The sequence below is a fragment of the Neopelma chrysocephalum genome, unplaced genomic scaffold (assembly GCF_003984885.1).
Source record: "Neopelma chrysocephalum unplaced genomic scaffold, ASM398488v2 Primary Assembly neopelma1_91, whole genome shotgun sequence".
In the NCBI taxonomy this organism is placed as follows: Eukaryota; Metazoa; Chordata; class Aves; order Passeriformes; family Pipridae; genus Neopelma; species Neopelma chrysocephalum.
The window spans coordinates 1837040-1843039 of NW_020897753.1; the positions used below are offsets into that span (position 1 = coordinate 1837040).

General features: G+C 38.6%; 1 protein-coding gene across 9 annotated transcripts in view; it reads right to left on the bottom strand.

The window, feature by feature from the left end:
• SPTLC3 (serine palmitoyltransferase long chain base subunit 3) overlaps nucleotides 1-5086 on the bottom strand; it is a 125363-nt gene extending 120277 nt beyond the window's left edge. For 7 of the 9 annotated variants that reach the window (XR_003535877.1, XR_003535878.1, XM_027693366.1 and 4 more), the window contains exons 1-2: nucleotides 4987-5086; nucleotides 3904-3944 (exon numbers count right to left, since the gene is read on the bottom strand). The gene's annotated coding sequence lies outside the window, so the exon portion shown is untranslated. The remainder of the gene's footprint in view (nucleotides 1-3903; nucleotides 3945-4986) is intronic. The other 2 variants (XM_027693367.1, XM_027693363.1) reach the window with 2 other exon arrangements.
• Nucleotides 5087-6000: the final 914 nt, after the last annotated feature.

A 6000-nucleotide genomic window follows, 5' to 3' on the forward strand; every position in this document is an offset into this window, starting at 1 on the left:
AGCACTTGGTATAGCTATTCCACCCATTCCTGTCCTTTGGCAATTGCTGAGTTACACTTCCAAAACTAGAACAAACATTAAGTGGTGCTTTTCCTGCTACACTGTATTTTGTGTAGCTTCTTACTCTTGAAAACATCTTCTTCCCTAGTAAGATGTCCTAGACATGAAGGATCATCTTCATGTTTAGCAAAAACTTGCTGTATAAAACTGGAGGAATAAAGGACCTTAAAGCTGCTTGGATGAACGAACTTGCACTGACCTCTGATGGCTGTGAATGTGTATGAAACACAGTCCTGCAGTTATTTGTGCTTCCTTAAGAGTACCAGTGCTCTAATTAGAGTAATGTTGACATGACAAGACAAAACGTCCTTTGAGATGGAAACCAAAGGACTTATAAAGGAGTCCTGGTATTATTTTTGCTTTGCATCACCATTCTCTTTGGCAAGCACAGTGAAAATGTGTTCACAATAGGAGAAGTTATTTTTGATGGAATGCCTGTCTTTCTGTATTCCAGCTGTTCGGAAATTTCCCAGAAAGGTTTTCTTAAAACACCTGTCCACCTTATTTCTTCTTTATAAATGATTTTATAGGGTGGAAAACGCATGAAGCATGAAAAAACTACTGTCACAATTTTCATGGCTGCTGAATTCACAATACACTAGAGAACACTCAATTCCTAGGCTGCTAAGTTGGGAGAAGCACATGAACTTAACTCACTGCCAGTATGGTAGAAACTGTCTTGTGATCTTTGGAATGGGCTTGCTTGGGCCACCAAAAAGTTTTTGAGTCAGGGGGAAAAGCCGACTCAAGGGTTTGTCCCTGAGGCAAGCTCTGAGAATCTCTAGAGCTTTAGCCACTAGTCTCAGAGCAGCAACTTCCAGCCTCATATATGGAACTATCACTCTATGAATACACCAAGCATGAGGGAAGCCCTTTGTGATAATATCTTATCACTTCTGCCTGTGTTACCTTGAATAGCCAGACAGGTTCATGCAAGAGTAATAGCGGATGTGATCTGACCTCTTCTACTGGTGGCATCAAGAACTTGTTAGAGTGCTCAGAGCCAACACTGAACCACTTGAAGCATCATACTTGAATATTGACCTGTGACCAGGTCACTTCTTTGCTACATCTCAGCTCCACATTCAATTCCCCAGTACACACTCTACACCACAGAAGAAAACGGGAGCCCTCTCACTTTCTCATGTTGGGTTAAATATGGTTGTTCGGTAAACATTTCCTCCTGCCAGTTGGGTTTTCATAGAAGATACACCAGTAATATTTAAAATTAAAAGAGGAATAAAACCCAACTCTTGAAAGTTCTTGGGTCTTAAAATTGAGACTGAAATAATTCAGTTTGAAAGAAAGATTGCCATTTGTTTTGGTGGGCTCTGAATCAGGTTCTTGGAGCTCAGAAGCACAGATGGGAACATGAAACCAGCTACAGAATTTCCATCTTGTTGCACGGCCTGACTTTTCACCATTTTATTTTGTCCTACTTTGGACAAAAATCCATAATCTTGAAATACTGAAATGTCTTTGATAATTTAACATTAAACCTGAAAATATAGCATAATAGTCTGTCAAAATAAAAGGAAATAAAAAAGACAATGTGAAAATGCAAGCAAAATAAATTCATGGATTTTTTTTTTTTAATTGAAACATTTGCAAACATATCTGTCAACAGTATAGTTGGGATGGAAATAGTCCTGCAAGAAATTATTTTGATGAAACTACATTTTTCCAAAGCAAATGTAAAGGTAGCAGTCTTGGCACAGCAACCCTGACTGCCAAAGACATTTCCAAAAAGCCTTTTCTGAATTACAGAGGTTCAGTTCTTCTGAAGGGAGGGGGTAAGGAGGGGTTTATGCCAACTTCTTGTTGATAACACAAGGCCATTAAGGGATATTTCAGTGTTTGGTTTAAATTAGAGGAGCCTCATTGTTGTACTGTATATGAAGCCAAGGGAGTTTAAAGGTTGAACTTGCCAGACAGGATCTGAACCCTTCTGAAAAGCCTTTGCAATCACAGCTGTCTGGAACCTGATACTGAACAAAGCACTTGTACTCAAAAACACCTTCAGCTTAAAGTGGTCATTGAGGAAAAAAAACCAACCAAACAACCATTGAGGAAAAACTCACAGCAAAGTCACAGTATCCCCTCTACACCCATTTCCACAAAACCTTTGGTCGAGGCTTTTTACGCTGCCAGGGAAGTGGGTTTTGTCAAAATTGAGAGATGTATCAGAGCCTCTCAGAGCACACTGTAATGTCACTATTTGTGACCTTCAATACAAGCAGGTGTGATTCTATGTAAGTGAGATTAGACTAAAGTGGGCATGAAAGGTCATGCTTTTATCTGACACTACTTACATTTTTGAGAGGCGGGTCATATGATGAGCTATAAAATGAGTGAGAGTCCAGCACAGCACTTGGGGAAGTCTAAAACTGACAGGAGAGGTACTCATTTGCAGGTGAAGAAGTAGAACATCGTGTGACACAAGACACAATTCCTTTTGCCAGAGAATGGTTGAAAAGTTGTGCCCTGGTGGCACCTGCAGACCTGCTGCTGCACAGACAGTGCACAAAGCCTTGGACTATAGCCTGCTCTCAGAGACACACGACAACATCCAAAAATATACCCACTTAATTTCTTACTTGGCTTGGGTTGTGCCAGTTGGATGGTGGGTTAATGTTCAGTGTTGTGATTTAAGACTAGAAAGTCAAGTGTATATCTTCAATTACTGGAGTGTCCTTAAACTGAGAACGATTTGTACAATTAAAAAAAGATTACTAAACATTACTGGGTCAAGTAATTGCTTGATCAAATGACTTTTACAGCAAACTGTACAGAACGTACAATTCACAGTTCATTTTCTGGGATAATCACATAATAAGCAGGAAAATTGGCCAATTTATCAGAAATTATTATTATTTTGTTTGATTAGGCTTGAGAGCATTATGCTAAATACAGCTTCTCCTTGCTTGAATTTAGTTTCTGAACTGCCACTGGTAGCACAGGTGAATGCTATTTGCATGAGTGGCTTTGAGCAAAACCATACCTAAAACTTTTTGAATTAAGAGGATAAACTTTGTTTTACTTAAAGGGAGGAAGTAAAACTAAATTGACACCTAGTGGAAGATTTTACAGACTGTTGAGGCAGTAGGCTTTTCCAATCTATATTGGAAAGGACTGGACACTCGCCAACTTCTTTAATTTCTTTAGTAAATAGAGAAATCTTGCTGGTAATATATTTTCTAGAAATATGTGAGTATTTGAGCTGAAATATTTCATGAGCTTTTTTTGACCAGCCTCTATAACATCATAAAGTGAGACTATATGCTTGGTTATAAAATAACCCTGTATAACTTCTTTAATAGTATAGTCAGGAAATACTGGGTGCAGTGGGAATGAAGGATATATTATTGGTTTTTTATTTTTATTTTTTTTACATTGATATACAGACTTTTTGCCATTGTACAGTGAAAAGAAGTTAAGTGGCACAGCAATAGGGTCAGAATCCTGACCTATTAATTCACATTTAACAGAGAAGAGAACCAATTAAATAAGAATCATGGGAAATGGAGTTTGCCTGTTTAAGTGCAGAGAAGTCACAAAATCTCAGGCTGCCACTCTGAGGTGGAAGGATAAATTGTGCAGACATACCAAATACTGGTCCTAAGTTAATTACATCTCCTTCAGTGAGAGAGCAGGTGACAGTGGCACAGCTGGAAAAGCACTTTAGAAGTAGCTAAATCTGAGCAGGTACATCTGGGAAGGAGAACAGCAACATGCCACACAAGTGAATCAAATTGAAATATGTTATGGAGTAAAAACCAGGAGAGAAAGGAACATTGCTTGCCTATGGGAAGGGATAAACTACTTCCCAGATAGGAATTCTACCATCAGCATTGTGATCTCCATATCACCACAGCTTTGGAATGCTGCAGTTAAAACAAGTTGTTCATTGCTCAGGACACCCTGTGTTTAGCTGGGGTAATTAGCACACACAAGGCTGTTTGAGTATTTAAAAAAAAAAAAAAGACAAAACGAAAAAAAGACAGCAATGTCAGAGTACTTCAGTGTCACTGTGAGATAAGTCAACCTTAGGCAGATGTACAGCACTGATCTTGTAAACTAAAGTGTCTCGCCTTCACAATGTTTTACCTCAGGAAAACAAAGGTGTATTAGTTACCCTGAGGTGAAAGAAAGGAAAAAAAACCCCAAACAACTGCTCCAGCCCTACTGAAGACAAGTAGTCAGTTTAATTTATTGTAAGGTAAGCAGAAAGGCTGTGCCTAGATAAGAACACAACATTGGCCTCACAGACTTAGCCAGAGGCAAGCACCTGAAGTGTCACCTTCCCCTTCGTATTTGTAGTGACACAATCCACATTTGTTAGCTTGCTCTAACAAGCTCATCTGTCTTGAGCAACAAAGGCAAAACCTTCTTCTATCTTAGTTTTGAGGTCAAAGGCAAAGCTTAGAGAAGGTTATTAACAGAATCAAACAGATTCAGAATTACTGGGAAACTGTTCTGTTCTATTTAAAAAATTGGTTTGTTTTTGCTCCCAAATTTGTAAGGGTTTTTCTTTTGCTTTCAGTACAATAATGTACCTATCATCATCTTTTGTTGAAGCTGTTTCACTTTTTCCTTGCCCTCAACACACACCAATACACCAATTCCCATATCCCACTCCATACTTCTTCTGAAAATGAAGTTATTTATACAGGATAAAAGTTGTACCTTCCTCTGACATTAAGGATCAGTCGCTTCGTCCCCAGGAGCTTCTGGAAGTGAATACCCCCAAGGAGTAACAGTCAGCAATTTCAAAAACAGGTCATTTAAATTAAAGGCAAAAATCCAGACTTTATAGATTAAAATGGAGGCAAAGCCATAAAATTCATATTAAATATAACATAAAATCAGGACCAGTCTAGATCTTTTTTGTTACAATTTGCTGATGAAGCAAGAGTAAAACCTTACCCAGGAGAAAGGCCAGCTTCTCAAAATCAGCACACAATCTGTCAGGCATCTCCTCTGAAACTGTACAACCTTTTTCTTCCATCCTTTCAGGGGCTTTGTGTTCAGGTAAGAGGACTCTTTATTAGCAAGTGGGATATGAGGATTACTCCTAATCTGATAGTTGCATACACAGAGACTGGAATGCCTTTCCAACTGAATTGTTCATTGAGTTTGAACTGAGACCACTGGATTTACCTCCTGTACACATTTGAGAACATTTTTGTGCATTAAGGGTATATGGCCATATCAAAGGGTAATTCTGATCCTCTGCTAGGGGCTAGAGAATTTATAATTAATAAATTCTCCCTATACAATTTTAAAACTCTCAGTAAGTCACAACCTGAGTGCCAGGCTTTCAGCCCACAGTAGGATCTGTAGGGATGGTAACAAACTGGCCTATCCCTTATCCTTCCAACTCTATCAGTTCAGAATTAGCTGAACCTAATTTAAAACAGAATATTAATCTATTGATAATAAAATGGGATAAATGCATCACAACCACAAGCTGTCACAATCTAAGCCAAATTATGGGAGGGGGATGTGGGAGGTGGGAAACAGCACAGGAACTGGCAATATGAGACATGACTATCACATGGAATGAAGTGGTCAAATCCTTGGTGTTTGCAAACAACTTGCATATCTCCACCAAAGCAATCACATGTCAAATATTCACAGTGGATGCCTGTCACAAAATGCAGCAAACAAATCATTAGTGCAGTTCAACCAGGATAGCCTTCTGCTCCATTATTTAGCACAACCAATTATTTGAGTATCCTTCTTATGGTTCAGACCCCCTTGCCCCTCTGCATTTACCTTTGACAAGCACTGGTTGTTTTCCGTTCTTGTGATTTCACTGACCTGCAAAAGAACATAAAGGCAGAGAAAAAACCAAAATTAATTTACACCCAATTAAAATTACATTAGAATTAACAAGTGACCTTTCATTTCACTCTAATTTTTAATTGAAATTCAATC